This window comes from Orcinus orca, chromosome 11 (assembly GCF_937001465.1).
Source record: "Orcinus orca chromosome 11, mOrcOrc1.1, whole genome shotgun sequence".
In the NCBI taxonomy this organism is placed as follows: domain Eukaryota; kingdom Metazoa; phylum Chordata; class Mammalia; order Artiodactyla; family Delphinidae; genus Orcinus; species Orcinus orca.
The window spans coordinates 15677903-15700531 of NC_064569.1; positions in this window are offsets into that span (position 1 = coordinate 15677903).

Genomic DNA, 22629 nt, shown 5'->3' on the forward strand with positions numbered 1-22629 from the left:
ATCTGACAGTGGCTCCTCCCTGCCTTAAATTTCATAATGGTGTTTCTTTATTGCTTCTAGAAGAGGTAAAAACGTGTGGTCTGTTGGCTGAAACCAGCTTTCAATCATATATAATTTTTTTTTACCACATACTGTGAGCCTGAAGAAACATGTAATAGTTGCCAACATTTAAAAATTGGAGAATTTGACAGAAAACTCTGGAAACTCTGCTGTTGTTAAAGTGGAAGGCCTGGCAAAGCCTTACGTGTCGTATAAAAATAATTGAACTCCGTTCGGAAGGGCGCAGTCTCCCCAGTTTCCCACACTTCCTTTTTTTCTCATTTACATGATCTCATTTCGCTCATTTGCACAATCCGTTTGGCGTTTACGGGCGTTTAAATTGTCACCTCCTGGGCCATGGGCTCACGTCCAGCGCCTTAGCCTCATGCGTAAAGACCATCTGCCTCTTACTGTTTAAGGCTCATTTCTCACATTTATTTTCTCCTTGAGCTTTATACTCCAAAAATACAGGTTTCCTCTAAGCCATTGTGTGATGTGACCATTTCCCAGGCCTTTCCATCCATCTGAAATGCCTGCCCTGCTTACCAAATTTATTTTTTCCTTGTTTTTCTGATTTCCTTAGAGCGAACCATGCGTTCCTGGTGTTTTTTTTTGGAGCATCTGAACATACTTCCATTCATGATTACATTACTCTCTGTTTTACTTATTAAGTTCTGGAGAAACTCTCTCTTATGAGCGGCAGGTATAAAATTCCTTGTGGGGAGATGCAAGGCTTTGCAGAGGCGGAGCTTCGACACGCTTGCTCAGGACCTGCAGCTGAGCCCACCGAGCTCAGAGGACCAGCTGAGTCTCTGTTCAGGTTCCTCTTAGGGAAGAGGAACGGGGGTCTGTGCAGTGTGGCTGGAGGGTAAAGTTGAGAAGACGGAGGAGGCTTGAAAGGAGGGGCGAAATTTCAAATAGAAGATTTTTCGAGTCAAAACTGTCAGAAGAACCGAATGGAGAATTAACTGAAAGGAATGAGAAGAGGTTGGGCCTGGAGAATGGACTGGGAGTGGAGAGCGGGGACAGGGGTTGGTTCATGGGGTAGGCCAGTTGCTTCTCACCATAAGCCTTCTGGTGTTATTGATTTTTCAAAATCAAATTACTTTGATAAATCACTTAAATTATAATTAGGAAAACAAATGTAACAATTGATAGTCTGTGCTGTGATCCTCTTCCATGGTCCCAGACATCACCATAAAGAATTTTTAAAAAATCACCAAATTTGGAGTGATTCTTTTTCTTTAGGAAAACCAGTGAAGAAGCTGGGTTCTAAGTACTGGCTGATGTGAGACCTGAAGTGTCAGCTTTTGAACGTTGCAGAACAGCTGGGATCTTAGCTACATTTATGTTTTTCTGCGTACAGTCTTAAGAGGATTGATCAAACTAATATGTGCAATTGATTAAAAAAGATGTTGCAGAAGGCTTGAGATAAAAAGCCACAGTCCCATGCTTTTGGCCCAGGGTCAACCATTTTTAATTCATTAAACCGATTCTGTATTTAGTTCTTGGTGGGGATCTTCGTATCCCAAAATAATACGCTAAGGTCACTGCAGCAATTATATTTTTTAAAGATGATCAAGACAGTATCTCCTCTTATTTCACATAACTTTCTTTTTTAAAATGCATTTTATTATGGAAAGAATACTTAATGAGTTCTACCCTCAAATTTTAGAGTGTACAGTGTAGTATTGTTGACCACAGGTGCAAGGTTGATGGCAGATCTCTACAGCTTATTCATCTTCCTTGCCTAAAATTTTCTGCCCGTTGATTAGTGATATCTCCTTTCCTCTGCCCCCACCCCCCAGGCCCTGGCAACCACCGTTCCACTCTTTTTAATTCCATGAATTTAACTATTTTAGGTATTTCGTTTAAGTGGAGTCATGTAGGATTTGTCTTTCTGTGACTGGCGTATTTCACTTAGCCTTTCCTCAAGCCACATAACTTTCTAGAAACTTCCCATTCTCCTATCAAGAGGTAGACTTTTTGTCCCTCCTCCCCTTGAATCTTGAAGGTTCTTCCGCCCCCCCCAATCAAAACATTTTTATTTCTTTAGCTTCATGACTGAAGCTTTCGTCAGGATACAGGCAAGACTGTTCCACACACTGATGCCATCAACCATATCATCGTGCCAACAAGTCCTCCTCAGATAACTCAACAGGTGTGTGGCCGTTCTTACAGCTTTATAGCTGAGAAAATAAGTAGTCATGTAGTTAGTGCGTAACCAGAGCACAGTGTTCAGGCTTGACCCCGCCTCTCGCTCGCTCAGGCATCCTGGGGTCGCAGCAGGATCTTCCTCTGGCTCCCTACCGTCGCTTCCAGATGGCAGAGCCAGACACCTGGATCAAGGAGAGCCACTTGAGCTTTGAGGCAGGGGCCTCCTGGCCATCAGCAGTGTAGTTATCTTTGGAAATTTACCTGTGGCACAGCAAAAGCTGTCCTGAACTGGGATGTACTAAAGGGGACTCTGCCGGTCAGAGGGATTGAACTCCTGTCCTAAGCCTGACTGGGCCTGACCTTCCACTTGCAGAAGGGACTTGCTGAGCCTGGCTGACCTCATAGCCTGTGCTGTCCCTCGAGCCAGTGAGTAATGATGGGCTTCCCCCATGGGGTGATGCTAACAAGGGGAGGACATGGTGCCTGATACAGTCTTACACACATGAATGTTTGCTTGTTGATCTACATGAAGAAGAGTAGACAGTGACTCAATAAATTACCCCAAAGTAAAGCCACAATTCAGATCAAGAAATAGAACGTCGTCAGCAACCCAGGAGCCTTCCCAGAGCTCCCTGCCATCACTACCCCCTTTTCTCCCAAAGGTAAATACCGTCCTAATTTCTAACACCATAGTTTATTCAGTTTTATAGCCACAGAAACTCACACGTGGGAAATAATAAATGTTTACTCTAATATCATCATGAGATATGCCTGTTTTTGGACTTAATATAAATGCAGTTGCACGGAATGTATGTTCGTGAGATTCATCCCTGTTGAGGCACATAGTAGTTGTTTCATTTTTCACCCCTGTTCAACTGCATGCATGTATCATGGTACATACAAGTACCTTTCCTACTGTTGAAACATTTGGGGTTGTTTATAGCTTTTGGCTATTATAAGTAATGCAGCAATGAACATTCTCTGGTATGTAATTCTAGGTACGTCAGTATGCATTTCCCTGAGGTATATATAGAGTGAATTGCTAGGTTCTAGTGTATATGTAAAATTTTCATTCTTTTCCAGCTTTATTGAGATGTCATTAACATATAACATTGTATAAGTATTGCACAATGATTACCACAATTGGGTTAGTTAACATCTCCATCACCTCACATAATTATCCCTTTTTATTTTGTGGTGAGACATTTAAGTTCTACTCTTAGCAACCTTCAAGTATGTAATACAGTATTATTAACTATAGTCACCATGCTGTACGTTATATCCCCAGAATTTATTCATATTATAACTGGAAGTTTGTACTCTCGGATATTTGCCCATTTCCCTTACCCCTCAGCCTCTGACAACTACTGTTCTACTCTCTGTTTCTATGAGTTCAGCTTCAAGATGTTACATAAATGAGAACATATATTATTTTGTGTTTCTCTGTCTGACTTTCATTTAGCATAATGCCCTCGAGGTCCATCCACGATGTCAAAAACAGCGGGATTTCCTCCTTTGCCATGGCTGAATAATATCATTGTATATTTTCACCACATCTTCATCATCCGTTCATCTGCTGATGAACACTTAGGTTGTTTCCACATCTTAGCTATTAGGAATAATGCTGCAGTGACCATTGGAGTTCAGATATCTCTTCAAGAACTTCATTTTACTTCCTTTGGACATTTGCCCAAAATGGAGTTCCTGGATTATGTGGCAGTTCTATTTGTAATTTTTTGAGGAACTTGCATAAAACTCTTTGCCATCGTGGCTGTACCAATTTGCATCCCCACCAACAGTTCATAAGGGTTCTCTTTTCTCCACATGTTCATCAACACTTGCTATGTCTTGTCCTTTTAATAATAGCCCTCCTAACAGTGGAGGTGATAGCTCACTGTGGCTGTGATTTGCATTTCCCTGATGAGTAGTGATGTCGAGCACCTTTTCATGTGCCTGTTGGCCATTTGTAGTCTTCGTTGGGGAGTGTTTTTTTGACTGCCTTCATCAATAGAGTATTGTGGAAGTGATGTTCTGTGACTTCCAAGGCCAGGCCATAAAAATGCCGTGGACTTCTTCTTTGTTCATATGTGATGGAAGCACGTAGAAGCAGAAACAGAGAGAGAAGATGCTGCCCACAGCATTGAAGTTGGAGGAAGGGGCCTAGAGCCAAGGAATGCAAGGAATATAACTCTAGAAGCTACAAAAGGCAAGGAAAGGATTCTTCCCTAGAGACTTCCAAGGGAGCAAAACCCTGAGGAACATTAATTTTGTCTCAGTGATACTGATTTTGGACTAGTCTCTCGAGCTATGAAAAGATAAAATTGTTATTTTAAGCCACCAAGTTTATGGTAACGTGTTACTAGCAGCCATAGGAGACTGATACAGATGGCAAAAAGTACATGAAAAGACGCTCAGCATCATTGATCATAAGGAATATACTGATTAAAACCACAGTGCAGTATCACTACCTATCTTTCAGGAAGAATAATATGGAAAAAAATTAAACTGATCAGCGTGTATTGTATACTAATTTTAGTGGAAAATGGAGTATACAAATAGATTTGTATAAACTCTAGAAGGATATCCAAGAAACTAATGAGAGTTTACTTTTGGGGTGGGAGTAGTGGGGACGTTGGTGCGGGGCGTGGGGAAAAGTGAGAGTGTTTTGATTGTATTTTTATATTATTTGATTTTTTATTCTGAACATGTGACTGTATTTGATTTTTTTAAGTGAATTATGCAATAGAAAATACATCTTGAGGGATGTGAGTGAGGCTTCTTGAATGGCAGGCTTCGTAGTAAAGTGTGGGGCCAGGGAGCCTGCTGTTACTCAGGATTCTTCTTTTTTTTTTTTAAATTTATTTATTATATTTATTTTTGGCTGCGTTGGGTCTTCATTGCTGCGCGGGGATTTTCTCTAGTTGCGGTGAGTGGGGGCGGCTCTTCGTTGCGGTGCACGGGCTTCTCATCGTGGTGGCTTCTCTTGTTGTGGAGCATGGGCTCTAGGCATGCGGGCTTCAGTAGTTGTGGCTCGCAGGCTCAGTAGTTGTGGCTTGCAGGCTCCAGAGCACAGGCTCAGTAGCTGTGGCGCACGGGCTTAGTTAGAAACAGAGGGCTGTTTCCCAAAGGAAAGATATTTACCAAAACCGAAAAAATCATGTTTTGACCAAAACTTGCTCTTCTTCATATCTTATCTCATAAAGGACAACATTGCCCAGCCACCAAAGACTGACTTAGGAGTCATTCTCTACGACTTGTTCTCCCTCAGTCCCCATATCCCAGACCCTGAGTCTTGTCAGTTTTATTTCTTGGTGTCTCCTAACTCTGTCTTCTCTCCTATGCTGCTTCTACTGTTTTCTCCATTGGGCCCTGATGACATTTTCAGTGGACACTGCAGTTACCTCCCAAATTGGTCTCCCAGCTGCCATCTTATCCTTCTACTCATTTTGCTGATGACCAGATTGGTTTTTAAAAAATATACAAATCTGGGATTTCCCTGGCGGTCCAGTGGTTAAGACTCCACACTTTCAATGCAGGGGGCGTGGGTTCGATCCCTGGTCAGGGAACTAAGCTCCCACATGCCACACGGTGTGGCCAAAAAAATTAAAAAAAAAACAACAACAACAGATCTTACCAGCTGAATGTCAAGGTTATATCCTTTAATGGATAAAGGTGTTGGTGGTGGGTAATGCTTTGAGACCAGTCTAAACTGGGGAGGGGAGAGCAGTGCTCAGCTAGAGTCAGTGACTGACAGAAGGTACAAGGAAAAGAGAGAGGGCTGAGCATGAACATGTTTGATTGAATTCCTGTTTCGTGCAAGGGTTAGAGGGTGGAATGGAGCAACAGAGGAAAAGATTGATCTTGAGGCTTAGAAATGGAAAAGGTGAGATAAAAGGAACACGAGATAAAGATCAGAAAGGGAAGAGAGAAGATTCAAATTGGAATCATAACTGTTGTTTCAACTGAGTTGGGAAGTCACAGAATTTTCGCATTAATATGCAGGGAATTATTTTATAAATTACAGCAGTGTCTGTAACAATTCCCTAGAAAGATGTAGAAAAAGAGACCTCAGTTGATACTGTAAAGGAGAGGGAAAAAATGTAAAAGAGGGAATGAACTTGTGGTTGCCTTTTGAAGTTCAGAAGAACAAAGTTTAAAAAAAATTTTTTTGCAGAGTTGCTTTTTGTGTATGTGTTTGTGGGTTTAATATCAAGAGAGGCACCACCATTTTCATGTGCCTGGAATAGCAGTTTCTGACATCTGTTAAGTAATCCTGAAACAAGAACAGTGCAGGCCTGGCTGGTGGCATACAGTGTGGTTTATGGGTTAGGTTTGTCTTCTAAATGGTTACGTCTGGTACATCCATTATTTGAAAGTAAGAGAATTAAAAACAAAATAAGGAAATTTATGGAAAATTGATAGCTGATGAAATACAATGTGCTCACCTCTCTGTTAGAAATAGCTATGGCTCGACTTGAAAAAAGCAAAACAAAACAAGAGGCAGAATAGGGAAATGTACCTTTTCAAGCAAGAGGGGAGATGTATGGTAAAGAGACTAAATCTATTCAAAATTTTGTTGCTTTAAACATTTGAATATGGTGGATAAGAAGGTAGCTAATATAAGATAGCTATTTCATTGTGATATGGATAAAAATATTGCTGCCCTCAAGAACTTCCTTAATAATGCTTTGAGTTTAACTTGCAATGGTGACAAGTCATGGTGGGTACTTCATGAATAAAGAAGACCACTAAAGGCTTGTGTGGATTACATACTAGAATAATTGCATTATTAAAATGTTTTGGTTGATTAAAAAAATGCTTTGAGTATAAACACATTATAAGAGTTCAAAAACAAAACCAAGAAAAACAGATTTTGCAGTATAAATATGTATTAGAATTAGTAAAAGAAGCCCTTTGTAGTTTAAAAACAAAATCAAAAGGAATCCCGGAACTTCAGTTTACAGAGAGGCTATAACAGTTGTACCGTATGCGTGCCCACGTATGATTGGGTGGGATGTGCTTTGCACAGAAACACCTGGCCAAGGTGGCCTGTGCCTGGGTAGGGCCTGACTTAGCCTGGAGGAAGGGGAGGTCTTTTTCTAATTTGTCTTAGAAGAAAACTTTTTGTAATCCATGCCCCAGAGGGAGTACTTTTTCCTAATTCATTAAAAGTTTTGTGCAGAGTTAGCAGCACACATGAAGACCAGGAGGAATGCTTGGATAAGCGTGATAGAATATTGGTGTGGAAATACGTAGGCCCAAGTTTAAGACCTTCTTGAATTATTAACCATGAGTGTGGCCTTGACCTCTCAGTCTCAATTTCCTCATCTGTAAAATCACCTAGATTACGTCACAGTATTCCTGGGCATGAAGTGTGACAGCATATGTCAAAGTGCTTTGTAAACTGTAAAGCACCGTGCAGTCTTTGCTCAGCAGATGTATACTGAACAGCTATATGTGCCAGGCACTGTTAAGGTCTGCAGATACAAAGCTGAGAGAGACACAGTCCTTGCCCTCAGGGAGCTCACAGTCTGTGACGGCAGATGCGCCCATAGGCAGAATGCACTGTGATCTAGAACATAAAAACACTGGATTTGTAGATGATTGAGGGACCTCTTGATGTAGGATCCCTGGACCCCTAGTGCCCCTCATCAAAAGTTCACACAATTGATTAGACAACTTCAGCTCTAAAGCATTGTGTATATCTGGGGAGAAAAATACGCAGGTACTGGGCCACTTCTGTCATGGAGCAACCTTTGTGCAAATTGGAAAGAGAAACCCCTTCTGGACAGATACATTGCAAAATGTGTCCCTCCTTCCCATACAAAGACTACTCAGAAAAAGATATCCCTCTGGGTGGGTCGGTTCAACCTTGGGTCAGGGTGCAAGGGCTGGTGGTCAGAGGGCTGGACCGAAGCCATCGCTCACTCCTGCCTGGCAGGGGCCACTGTCTCAGGCACAACCTGAATCAAGAAATGTGGTGACCTGGCAGGAGTGGGTTTTTGTCATTCTTGCTTTTGAAGATTACAATTAAAAAAAAAAATCGGAGCAGGATGCAGTACATGCACCCATATGTGCATGCAGCTTAGGGGAAGGATTTAATTTTGTGAACTTGGCTTACAGAGACAGACTGATATCCTCCGGGGAGGGATCGGAGCGCTTTGCAGAATAACTGGGGAAGACACTTGGCAGCTTTCCCGTGGGAGGCGGAACAGGTTTTGTAGAGTTGTTTCAGAGTCCACACAGAAACCACGGTGAGTCATTAGAGGGAATTTAATGCAGGAATCGGTCAAGCAGGTGATGGAATTGCTGAGAAGTTAAACAGGAGGTGGGGAGCCAACCCTGATACTGGTGATGGCAGGAAGCTAGTGTCACTCCTAGGCTGGAGGGACAGAGGCGTGCCTAGAGCCTAGAGGCCAGGGTCCCTCTGTGGAGAGTGAGACCACCGTGGGCTGGGTTGTATGAGTTGCACCCCAGAGGGAACCGAGAAGGAGAGGGAGAAATAGCTTGGGTTCTCCTTTACTCCACGGCTCCAGTCTCCCTCCCCTTCCTCCCCGGCCGATTTCAGATCCTCTGACTACAGGGGAGCCTTGGACCTGTGGGCCGTGCAGGGCCAGCCCCCCTGCCATCCAGAGCAGGCCAGAGGAAGCAGAGGCATGCCATCTGGGGGCTCACAGGCTCAAGCTTGGAACAGTGGGAGAGAAGAAAATCTGAGACTAAACTGCATAACCAAGAACTCTACAAAGTGCTTTTAATAAAGTTGTTTAGAAAGAAGGCACGTGGAGGAAGAGGGGTTTAGGTTGGCCATTAAAATGCATCAGTACACAGTGACCAACAACATGAAACATGAAAATTTTCCATTGATATGACTGAGACTTGGTGAAATGGGCCCGTGTTATTCAACAGTGCACATCTTGCAGTGGAGAAATTACCTTCCTTCGTTTTGTCACAGGTACCAGCCATATGGAGGAACAGCCAGGGTGAAAGACAATGATAGTCTCATTCTCTGATGATGAGCTACGACAACAGCCTCTGCCCTCATCTCTCCCTGTTGCTCAAGGGAGGGAGTGATGGTGGAGGTCTTTCAAAAAATGCCCGTTACCCCTGGTGGGTGCCCCCTCACCATTCTCCTGGGTGCTGAGGTGAAACCAGCTTACTCTAGTTGTGAACCCGGATGCCTGGTGCCAAGATCAGTTCAGCTGTTAGGGACTCCAGTGTTTTTCTTTGCAGTACCCACTTGGCTGTCTCTTGTGCAAGCATCCTCTAAGGCAGTGCTGTCCAATAGAATTTTCTGTGATGATGGAAAGTACTTTGAATGTGGCTAATGTAGCTAAGGAACTGAATTTTAAGTTTTATTCGGTTTTAGTAATTTACCATTTAAACGTAAATCTCCGTATGTGGCAGGTGGCTCTGCCATGCTGGACAGGGTATCTTTATGGTACTGAGGCTGAGCCTTTGGATAATGTCACTGGTTTCTTCCACAAGAGGGAAGAGTCTTTCCTTTGCTTTCAAGTCATCCAGCTAATTAACTCAGACCATTAAGATAGAGTAAACTTTGCAGCCTCAGATTTTAGAGAGCTCTCTTGTTTATGTCCCCAAGGCCCCATGCAACTGGGGAGTTTCCAAACCTCTCTTCCTGATGAAGTCAGAGGAGACAGACTTGGGGAAAAGTTCCTTGGCCAACGTGAGGCTGGGAAGAGAGGACCTCGGCAGTGCTCCGATGGTTCACGGTCGCAGAATCTTGTAGCAGGGTATCTGGAAGGTGTTCTTTTTCCTCCCGAGTAAGGTACAGAAGGGCTAAGAGGGGGATCTGTGACATCTCTGAGCTAGCCACCCGAGAGTAGGGCCAGACCAAAACCACAAGAAAAATAAGAAAACCAGGATGAGAGATCCCAGAGGATGTCAGCGGAAGACAGAGTACGGCAGTGGACCAGAAGTTTTCTTGCCCTACAAAATTGACTCCTGGACTACATTTCTCCACTTGGATGAAGGAATCAGAGAGGAAAATTCTGAACTGACTGAGCTTAAATCTAAACTGAGAAGATACAGAAGTGACTAAAGTTATTCCCCACCCTCCCCACCCCTGCCAAAACCTGAGTTAGAGAGCAATAATGCAGTGATGCTTTCATATGTTTACTATGGGCATGGTCAGGCATATATATATATATATATATTTTTTTTTTTTTTTTTTTTTTTTTGCGGTACGCGGGCCTCTCACTGTTGTGGCCTCTCCCGTTGCGGAGCACAGGCTCCGGACGCGCAGGCTCAGCGGCCATGGCTCACGGGCCCAGCCGCTCCGCGGCATGTAGGATCTTCCCGGACCGGGGCACGAACCCGTGTGCCCTGCATCGGCAGGCGGACTCTCAACCACTGCGCCACCAGGGAAGCCCGGTCAAGCATATTTATAGCCCCCTCCCCCCAAAAAAGATTAAAACAACGACACAAACAACAAAATAAAACCCATCAATAAGAAACTAGGTCATTCGTGGAATTGCCATACAAAGTAGTACAACGCCATGGTGAAAATAAAGGAATTATTGCTATGTGAATCAGTGTGGAAGAATTTCCAAACTATTGAGTGTAGGAAGCAAGGCATTAGAAGAAGATATGCAAACATTATATGAGATGATAAACAGGCAAAACTGAGTAATACTTGCTCTAGGGATACAGACAAAAGTGGTAACATTCTTTTTCTTAACCTGTGGGGTGGGTTGTTCACTTTAAAAATTATGATTGGTCTTCCCCGGTGGCGCAGTGGTTGAGAGTCCGCCTGCCGATGCAGGGGACACGGGTTCGTGCCCGGTCCGGGAAGATCCTACATGCCGCGGAGCGGCTGGGCCCGTGAGCCATGGCCGCTGAGCCTGCGCGTCCGGAGCCTGTGCTCCGCAACGGGAGACGCCACAACAGTGAGAGGCCTGCGTACCGCAAAAATAATAATAATAAAAATTATGATGACTCTTTTTCCTTCCAGTTTTTTTTTGGAAAAAAAATTGACCTATAGCACTGTATAAGTTTAAGGTGTACAGCATGATAATTTGACTTAACTGTGCTCATCATTTCATGAATTTTGTAAGTTTAGTGATCGTACATCATCTCATATAGATACAAAATTAAAGACAGAAAAATATTTGTGTGTGATGAGAGCTCTTAGGATTTACTCTTAACTTTCATATGTAACATGCAGCAGTATTAATTATATTTATCAAGTTATATATTAGATCCCTAGTACTTATTATTAAAATAACCCACAATGTTGAGGGAATAGGATATGTACAATGAGATATCATTTCTATAAAGTTTAAAATCATGTACAGCTAGATATTCTTCCTAGAGTCATATTGGAAGTATAACATGTACCCCCAATGCAGGGTAGTGGTTAATTCAGGGGGGAGAGAAGAAAAAAGGTTCATGTAGGGTTCAGAGGGGCTTCAGTTGAAGCAGTTCTCATTTTTTATTTCTTTAGCTGAGTGCTGTTGGTTGTAGTTCTGTATGCCTAAAATATTTCAAGAGTTATAAAAAGCAGAAGCCAATGTGGCTTCATTGGAGAATATGCAGGGAGTGCAGCCTCAGAAGAGCAGATGGAGAGGAGAGGAGCAGACCCGAGGAAAGACGGATGCCAGGTTACCTCCAGGTTCATTAAAGCCAGTGCTGAAGACAGACAGAGTCTGGAGAAAACCTGTGCGCAGAGCAAGGGGAAAAGCAGGGAAGTGTTAGGCCTGCTGGCTTAGGTTAAGCTAATGCTAACAGATGGCCCTGTGAAAGTAGAGGGTCCTCGTATTTTCATTCATTCATTCAACACATTTATTTATTTATTATTTATTATTTATGGCTGCGTTGGGTCTTCATTGGTGCGCGCGGGCTTTCTCTAGTAGCGGTGAGCGGGGGCTGCTCTTCCTTGTGGTGTGCGGGCTTCTCATTGCAGTGGCTTCTCGTTGCGGAGCACGGGTTCTAGGCGCGTGGGCTTCAGTAGCTGTGGCTCACGGGCTCTAGAGCGCAGGCTTAGTAGTTGTGGCGTACGGGCTTAGTTGCTCTGTGGCATGTGTGATCTTCCCGGCCCAGGGCTCGAACCCGTGTCCCCTGCATTAGCAGGCAGATTCTTAACCACTGTGCCACCAGGGAAGTCCCCATTCAACACATTTTTATCGATTGTTTCCATCCGAAGACTTTCTTCTCCTGCTTTCCTATTTTGTGCATCTTCAACAACTGGAGACCAAACTGGAAGGGATTGAAGAATTCCAAAAACAATCAATGTAAAGTAGGTACGGGGTTAAAAAGGGGTTAAGAGACTAACTTCAGCATCTTGCGTTTCTTTTTGTTTGTGCGTTTGCTTGCTTATTTTTGTGAGGCAGCCTAGGATAGGAGTTAAGGATAAGGATTCTGGAAGAAGGCTTCCTGGGTTCAGATTCCGGCTCCACCAGTTTCTAGCTGTGTGTTCTTGAGCCAGCTGCTTAACCCCTCTGTGCCTTACTGCTGTTGTCTGTAAAAATATGAATGACTGTCCACTTTATGGAATTGTGAGGATTAAATAGATGAATGTATGTAACAATCTCAGACACATGCCATGTAAGGGTTTCCTATTATTAATTTTAGCCTCCTTAAGTTTATTCACGTTTTCAGGGCTAAGTTAATTACTACCTTAGGAACATGTCAGAAATTATCACACAATTTGTTGCTCAGGAGGACGTGAATGGAGTGAGGTGTGGTGGGGCTGGGACAGGTATGTCCGAATAGATGGGTTGACTAGAAATAAAAACTTCGGTGTCATTAGCATCCAGATTTCAGTGGCTGGTCTTAAAACTCTCCAGATGATGCTGGATACTCTCCATTATGAATAAAAACTCTCCCCACTACTCTTCAAGTGAGAAGTTTTATCCTTGCTTCATTGCTCCCATTTACTTTCCTCTTAAAACTCCAAACTAATGCCATCCTGTCTTTTTCCATGTATCCATTTTTGCATTCTTGCAGTGATAGACATCAAAGAGTGAGGAGTTACCCGTTTGCCATCTAGGAAGAATGATAAAAGTTATTAGTAGCATACATGGGACCAAATAACATACTTTAAAAAAAGGGGCGCAAGCTTGTTTTGAAAAAGAAAACACAAATTCCTGTGTGATTTAATTCTGATTCATAACAAAAACTTCATTGGCATTCAGCCACCTAGTTCTCTCCTTTTTTTTTTTGCTTACAATGAGGTCCAGAAAGCATATATTTTATTTTTATTTTTTTCCCCAGCTTTCTTATTTCAGTAACTAGAGATGAAAATCGTATGTTTGAGGTACTTCTATACAGCATTTCTTATATCTGAGATATTTTTATGTCTCTGAAATGTATTCAAATTCTCCATGCATGTTACTACGCTGAAGGCTGTTCAAAGCAATGTAAGTTGGTGTCCTGCTCAGAAGGCCTTCCCAGTTATGGTCTGTGTCAGGAGCCTGCACTGCCATTTAGGACCATTTAGGAATGTAAACAGTCTTCTCTAGTCCTTAAGACCAAGGATTAAAAATTAAACTTCTGTAGAAAAATAATCCTTGGATAAAATTGCAGACTGGCTAAACTTTCTATCCTATTTATTCGATTATGATCGAGTCCCTAATTTGTGCCATTCATGTTGATTCTGAAGATGCAGAATCTAATGACAGACCTTTTCCAGAACACTTCATTAAGGTTCTAATTTGGTTGGTGTTCTGTGTCACTATGTTCATTGTCATTGATTTTTCTCTTTGTGCTTATTGATTCCTTGGACTACCTATGCTTTTTCCTATAGTTGTCAATCTGAAGAGGTTTTCTTCTCCAAAGAAATGCCAGGTTACTGTCTGGGGAGCATTAAACAACTCCGTGGTGATTGTATTCTGAAAACCTTTTAGGATGGAAGTAGCCAAAAAGTGGTCACTTCATCTTATTTTACTTGGCTTATTTGTCATTTATCTTAGTCTTCAAACCAAGAAATCTCTATATCCATCTTAGTGTGTGGTCTCAGGTTTAGAAAGGATGGCTTGGTAGGGACTTTCAGAAATATTAAGAACTCCTTTGTATCATTTACCTACTCAACGTAATGGAGAAATGACACCAAACTCTCTGAAATTGCAATTAACTCATGAGAATAACGAAGAGGAATCTACCAAGGGAGAACATTTCACTATTTGGTGATAATTTAGCTTTTTAAAATTATATTAAAGAAATCACTAACCAAAACAATAGCAGCAGTGTTTCTACCAGAACAGACATTTCTAATTAATTCCTTGGCCGTTAAACCCTTGAGGCAATACACAGGAGCAATAAAAAGGTAGTGAGAGATGAGTGATGGAGAAAGTTTCCCTTTTTTGCCTGTCAGCATTACCAGTCATATTTTTTTTTCACTCCTGAGTAGCAAACCATGAGCTGCAAAAACGGCTAGGGAAAATATGTTAAAGTATTAACTAGTCTCTACGTGGCTATTAAAATAAAAATTCTAGCTGTATATTATAGAATTAAGTGAGTCAAAGGAAAGTATTAGCTCTTAATACTCCTCCAGGAGTTCTCTTGTTGCATCAACTTCCCACCAGGAAGACTTAATGCAACATGAGCTTGGCTAGAAAGAAGCAACATGGCTCTGATTTTCTTTCCAGAAGGTAATGATTTTTGAAACGGGAACATTTATTTTCCTTTGAAATTGTGTGCATAGATGCTTCTCCAAGAATGCCAAAACTGAACATTTTTCATCCTTATTTTCCTTCTGATTTGGGGGCATACAATCATTTGCCTTCCATAACTACAGATGGCTAAAGGCTCTCCCTTTTTCCTTAGCATCTTAAGTTCTTTCCTTGGATTAATCTTAAACTGAATTTGAATAGGGATTCACTGTTTGCAACTCGTGGCTAGTGAAGGTGCAGGTTCCGTTTTTCTCCACGTTAAACGGTCTCTGAAATGGAGGAGTTGAGTTTCAGTACCTTCCACTGTATAAATAGGAAATATCTAGGATTGTTCTGGGTTCCATGCCTGCCCAAGGCACCTCCTCCGAATGCGAGTGCATAAGAACAATGCCTGACTTTGTAAAGGCTTTACAGTTCATAAGGTATATGGACATACTTTATATCATTGCATCTTGACAACCCTTTGAGGTAGGCATGGCAGGGATTACTGTGTCCTCTATACGATGAAGAAATTGAGGTTTGGAGAGGTGAAAATAATTCCTAAGGTCACTCATCCAGTAAGCAGTAGAAGCAGGACTAACAATCAAGTTACTGAAGCCGTTCAAGGTCCCCCTGCCCCATTCAACCACAATAACTCTATGCCGCTTGCCCCTTGTTATAATGCAGTTTTCAGATACCCAGAAAGATGCAGCTACAGTGTAAGTGAAAACGATGCCCCAGATTTGGGAATGACCAGGTGGGGGCTCAAGGTGCCCTCACTAAGAATTCTACTTAGTGACGTTGGACCCCTTAGTCAAGTGACTTTGCTCATCTCCAAGAGAAGCGTGCTCCTTCCCACACACACACAAAAAAAATCCCAGTGTTACATTCCAGAGTTTCACAAGTATTTTTCTGACTTGTGGGTTGGAAAAGCTGACTGACTTGTCTTCAGTAGTCTCTTATGAAGGCCTCCTGATAGAAAATACTGGCCACTGTTATGAGTCAAGGAAATCATGACTGCAGTCCTGAAGAACACTTACTGCTCAATGAATGGAATGATTCTTCTCTATATTTGAAGTTCTTTTGACCTTGTAGTTTGATTATTATAACTTCATTTTATGAATTAAGAAGCAAAAAATCTTAGTACTCCCGAATGTACTATAAGTTCTTAATAGTAACTTCTAAGGGTTTTTGATGAATACATACTGTACTGACATTATTAGTGCTACATACAAAAATGGAAATCTCAAAGAATGAGGCAAAAAGCCATAAATGGCATATTTTCTTTATCCATTGAATCTGTTGGTTATTCCCTGGAGCATGTACAGCCCACATTGGAAATTGCTGTTCTAAAGAACGAAAAAAAAAAAAATATCAGCCACCATGGAGAATAGTACGGAGGTTCCTTAAAAAACTAAAAATAGTTACCATATGATCCTGCAATTCTGCTCCTGGGCATATATCTGGAGAAAAATAATTCAAAAAGATACATATACTCCAATGTTCATAGCAGCATTATTTACAATAGCCAAGACATGGAGGCAACCTAAGTGTCCATCGACAGATGAATGGGTAAAGATGTGGTACATATATATATAATGGAATACTACTTAGACGTAAAAAAGAATGAAATAGTGTCATTTGCAACAACATGGATAGACCTACAGATTATCATAGTGAAGTAAACCAGAAAGACGAATATCTTATGATATCACTTATATGTGGAATCTGAAAAAAGATACAAATGAGCTTATTTACAAAACAGAAATAGACTCACAGACATAGAAAACAAGTTTATGGTCACCAAAAGGGATAGTAGGCCGTGGGGGAGATAAGTTAGAAATTTAGGATCAACAGTTACACACTAGTATATATAAAACCAACAAGGACCTACTGTATAGCACAGAGAACTATATTCAGTATCTTGTAATAACCTATTATGGAAAAGAATCTGAAAAAAAAAGTATATAACTGAATCACTTTGTTGTACACCTGAAACTTAACACAACATTGTAAATTATACTTCAATTAAAAAATTGGTTAAAACACTAGTAGACCATATTGATGAACATATGAAATCTTGTCACGTGTTTTGTGACTCATTTTCACTAGTCCAAGTCAAACGCTGGTTTCCAAGTTCCATGTTAAGGTTATCTGCACAGATATGAGATGGACAAAGGGGAGAGAAGAAGAGATGATGATAGTTTTCTTTAGATAATTTCGCTCTTTGAGATAGGGGCTAATTTTTAAGAAATTCATATGTATTTGAGTAGAAGTTCTCAACATTGTTGAAACTCAACTGTTATTCTTACAAAATGGGAATTAATCATATATCCTTTGACTTTTCTTTCCTGTTTTTCATTCATTCATTTTCTTTTATCTCCATATTCCACTCCCGTCTTCCTCCTCTCATCCTAGAGCACCCACACTGATAATAGTGAGTGCAAATAGCCTACTATCTGCCAGGCACTGTTTTAATGTATTCAGTATGTATCCTGTTTCTGTCTGTATGCTCAGAAAACAGCCATGGTCTTGCATGCATTTTTTCCCCAAATATTTTATTGTGAAAAAATTTCAAAATACAGAAACATTGGAAGACTTATATAGTGAACACTGTCTAGATGTTTACAAATAACATTTTGCAGTATTTACTTCATCACATGTCCATCATCCATCTTAATTTCTAGATGCCTTTCAAAGTAAGTTGTAGACATCAGCACCCTTTACTTGTTAACACTTAAGTATGCATGTTATTAATTAGATTTCAGTATTGTTTATTTAGTTACAATTTACATGGAGAAGTGATCCACTTTTAAGCATTACCATTCAATGAGTTTTGATAATTTGTATATGTACTGTTAATTTACATGAATGTTAGTGTGTTCTAAAATGTTTTCTGTGTTTTACTTTTTCTCACTGAGCTCTGTTTCTGGGGTGCATCTCTGTTGCCGTGGTACACCTAATCAGTTGCTGACCACGCTCACTTTTCAGGGTAGTTGTGACTTAGAAATAATCCTTTAGAAATACTTAGTAGGGTGCCCTTCTAAGGCACTAAATGATCATGAGCTTTTGTTTTTCATTAATTCCATATTTAACAAATAATTATTCAGTGTCTACAGTGTGATGGACTTTGGGTTCATCGTGATGACCTCTCTTCTGCCATCAGTACCCACAGCCTTTCAGGGAGAGAGTCATTTAACCATAACTCTTTTTCAACAGTAAATTATTGTGTGTTTTCTTATCACACGGAAGTGTGCTATACCTGTCGTTCCTTAAAACATGCAAAAGGAACGTTTCAAAATGGGTTAACTGGTTAGAATTAAAAATGAATTTGGAAACCCGTCTGTGGAAGTATCTGCTAGCATGGTGTTTAGGGGAGATAATGAAACAGCTAACACTGACTGAACGCTTGGTCTATGCCAGCCACTGTGCTGAGCATCTTACAAGTATTATCTCATTAATTATCACAACCACCCTACAAGGTAGCTGCTGTTTCTCTCATTTTGTAGATGAGGAAAACTAAGGTCAAAGAGGTTAATAAATTGCCCAAGGGTAGGTAGAGGACAGGGCAGAGTGGAATTGGGATTTAAATCCATCTCTCTCCAGAGCTGTGCCATTAATGTTTATTGTACTGAGAAGCAGAGGAGAAAAAGAGCTCCAGTGAGTGGTGAATATTTTGACCTAATAGGTCACGGCAGGTTATTATTTTTGATCCTGTGGAAATTCTGTTGTTCCAATGCCCTTACAAATCAACAAAACCACATGACAACATGCCACATAGATGTTGCTGCTTCCTTGTGTACTTTGTATGGAGACAGTATTTAGTGAGGTTAAAATATTAACCTCATTATCTGGTGATTTGTATTTCCTGGTCCCTGATGTTCTAGCGCACACAGATGGCAAAGGCCAAAAGGACTAAAACGATGGGATTAGATTATAATGGAGGGATGGGAAAGAAGCTGGTAATAGGTTATCTGAGGGGGAGGAGATCCCAGTAGTTACTGGGATACAGTGGCACGGGTAGCTCTCTGTGGAATTTCCCCCAGCGGTTCTTTTTTTTTTTTAGATGTTGGGGGTAGGAGTTTATTAATTAATTAATTTATTTTTGCTGTGTTGGGTCTTCGTTTCTGTGCGAGGGCTTTCTGTAGTTGTGGCAACGGGGGCCACTCTTCATCACGGTGCGCGGGCCTCTCACTATCGCGGCCTCTCATTGAGGAGCACAGGCTCCAGACACGCAGGCTCAGTAGTTGTGGCTCACGGGCCCAGTTGCTCCGTGGCATGTGGGATCCTCCCAGACCAGGGCTCGAACCCGTGTCCCCTGCATTAGCAGGCGGATTCTCAACCACTGCGCCACCAGGGAACCCCCCCCCCCCCAGTGGTTCTTAATGAGGGATGCATCATCCTCACCAGACACTTGGAAACATGGGGGCTTTTCAGTTGTCAGTCACTTGGACCTGCTGTGAAACTTAATGCCCAGGGTCAGAAATGATAAACATCCTACAGTGCCCGAGTCAGGCTTACACAGAGTAGAATGGTCTTTCCCCAGATGCCACTTCTGCCCTTGCTGAAATCATCACGGGCTAGGCCTGCTGACCCCAAAGACACACCCTGGTGGTCAGTGGTTGAGGAATGAGGAAAAGGCACAAGGAAGCCTTGAAAAAATTCTGGGAAGACACCAGATGTATCTTTAATATGTTTTATTTGTATGGTCGCAGTGCTCGTGTGTAAGAGACTGATTGATCAGTCTTAAAGGGTCTTGTGTTATTTTGAGAAAATTATTGAATTCTCTCATATGTCGACATGGACGTGACCTGCTAATGATTTAAAAATGGGTTATGATGGGGGCTTCCCTGGTGGCGCAGTGGTTGGGAGTCCGCCTGCCGATGTGGGAACACGGGTTCGTGCCCTGGTCCGGGAGGATCCCACATGCTGCGGAGCGGCTGGGCCCGTGAGCCATGGCCGCTGAGCCTGCGCGTCTGGAGCCTGTGCTCCGCAACGGGAGAGGCCGCCACAGTGAGAGGCCCGCGTACCGCAAAAAAAAAAAAAAAAAAAAGGGTTATGATGAACTGTTCTTCTAATGCACTGCCAGAATCTGATATCATTTTAAATGTTTGCATCCTATTCCTCAATGAGATTTGCCTATCGTTTTTTTCTTATGTTAATAAGAACATGATAATGCATAAAATAAATGAATTCCCTGCTTGAGAATAAATAATATAAATTAGAAATTATTTGTACTTTAAAAATTAGGTATAATTCAGCTGTTATATTATCTGGGCCTGGTGTTTTTTGAGAAATGGTAGACCTTTACTTTGCTTTCCGATGTCTTGTGATTACTAATCTGTTCAAGTTTTCTCCCTCCTGTTTAGTCCTTTTTGTTACTCTTGAGACAATTTATGATTATAATTTTGAAGTGAACAGGGTCCCTGTGGAATAACAATTTCTGACCCAAGGTGTGGCGCCGCACAGTTTCTTCAGGAAGATTTGGGTGTATCTATGGGTCTTAGACTCGCGAATCAAACTTTTCCCTCGGGATCTTCTCAAGTTAATTTATAATGATGATAATTTACGAAAAGTGCTTGACATAAGCCGAATCCTGTTCTGGGTCAATAGACATAGCGAGTCCCTGACCTTGGCATTGACTGTCTTTGGGGAAATGATCCCTTGTGTTGTCTCCCACGTTCAGGACAGTTGACTCCTTCACATTGATCTCGGTGTTCTACTCCCAGAAAAGTTTTCACCCTGTAGATGTTTTGACCTTGTGTGCCTGAATATATGCATTTTAATAAGACTTATACAGACATTGATGAGCTTTCATTAATTTCATTACTAAAATAGATTTTGGAGTAAACTCTATTAAGCAAATTAAATTCCTGTCTACTCTAGCCTTATTGCTTATTGTAGTTATTAAGCCAGTCCTCTATTGTGATTAAGTGACTCTGTTGGCCTCTTCCACTCTGGATCCCATAATCTTTATTGAAATAGTGGCACCCATTGCAAAGGCAGCTTTCCCACTTATCTTATCCACAGAGTTCAACCATTATAGTGCTTTTCAAAGACATCAACATTTAACTATTCCTCAGTGCTGTGGTAAAGATGTGGGGCCTTCTTGGGAGACGTAATTGGGAACAGGTAAACATGTTGTATATGGTAATTTTAGTTTAGTTTATTTCTGTCTCTAGACCTCTGTATTTTTTTCTACTACATCATATAATCTTGTATCTCAGCCTCATTTAGGTAGGCCATGACTGAGTCCAGATTTGCGTTAAACAACTAAGAAAACAGTTAGAAGCAACCTGGCTCACCCAGAACTAGTATATTGGATGAAGCATTTTTGGCGTTTGTTTCCACATGCATGACTTGAATAAATCTAAAATGATGTTCTTCTCCCTCTAATCTAGCATCCCCAGAATCCGTTTTCACATTTATTCTCCAGATTTTTGGTAATAGAAATTAACCAATTCTTGTGATTTTTTTTTTTTTTTCCTTGTTGTGTACTCATGGTTTGATTTTGTAATTTACCTCAAAGAGCGTTCTGGAGTATACATCCAGTTTTAGGTAGAGAAGCAATGAAGAGTGGGACATGGGGAGGATTGACACCCCTTGAAGTTACTTGCTGAGGTGAGGTATTTATAACCAAGCCTCCTGTAGTAAGTCAGGAACAGACTAAACTTAATGGAAGAGGGAACTACTTTATCTGGCAAGGGAAGATGGGTGTTTTTATTTTTTTTTTAAGTTTGTTTGTTTATTTAGGCTGCTTATGGTCTTCGTTGCAGCACGTGGACTTTTCCCTAGTTGCGGTGAGCAGACTTCTCATTGCGGTGGCTTCTCTTGTTGCGGAGCATGGGCTCTAGGCACGTGGGCTTCAGTAGTTGTGGCTTACAGGCTCAGTAGTTGTGGCTCGTGGGATCTAGAGCAAAGGCTCAGTAGTTGTGGCACACAGGCTTAGTTGCTCTGCCGCATGTGGGATCTTCCCAAACCAGGGATCAAACCCTTGTCCCCTGTATTGGCAGGCGGATTCCCTGTGCCACCAGGGAAGTCCCAGATGAGTGGTTTTAAATCCAAGGTTTGGGGTATCAGTGGACTCCACTTGAGCTCTTAGGGCCTCAATCAGTTCCCTAACTTGTACTCAAGAGGAGGACTGTGAAATCAGCCTGTGTTGCAGTTGTGCAAATTAAGGTCATATTCAGTGTCTAACCTTCCATGATCTCAGCCAAGCAACTACAAGATACAGGGGACTCTTTCTTAGGGTAGGTAGTCACAGAAACCCTTTATTTGATGACTGTGCCTTGAGCTAAGAATTTTAGATTCTGAGCTTGCCATTTTCTCTCTTTAAGCTTTCCTGTGAGGAAATGGGGATCATGCAGTCTTGCTCACAGTAGTGCTGCATTGCGACTTACTAAAGGGTAATCATGTAGGCCATACTTTGCCCCATGTAAAATGAACTACCAGTCCTTTAAAAGTCATGTGATCTTCGCTGCCTTCAAACCCAGTTCAGGAAGAAAATCAGTCAAAGATTCCTGTTTCTTTGAGGGTCTCTTGACTGCAGACTCTTCGGCACCACTGACTCTGGCTTACTTTATGTTTGAATCCTCTCTTGCTGGTTTTAACAGAAAGGGCTTTATTAAAGGGTATATAAAAAAGGGTGTATAAAGAGTATTAGGTAGCTCACAGAATCTCTGGGATGCTCAGATAATCAGGCTTCGACATTAGAAATACAAATTTCACATTGTACCAATTATATCTAAAGGAAATCCAGCCTATCCCTGCTACAGTGCCCTAATATCATTTCCTTTTACCCTGAAGATAATTTCCAATGAAGACA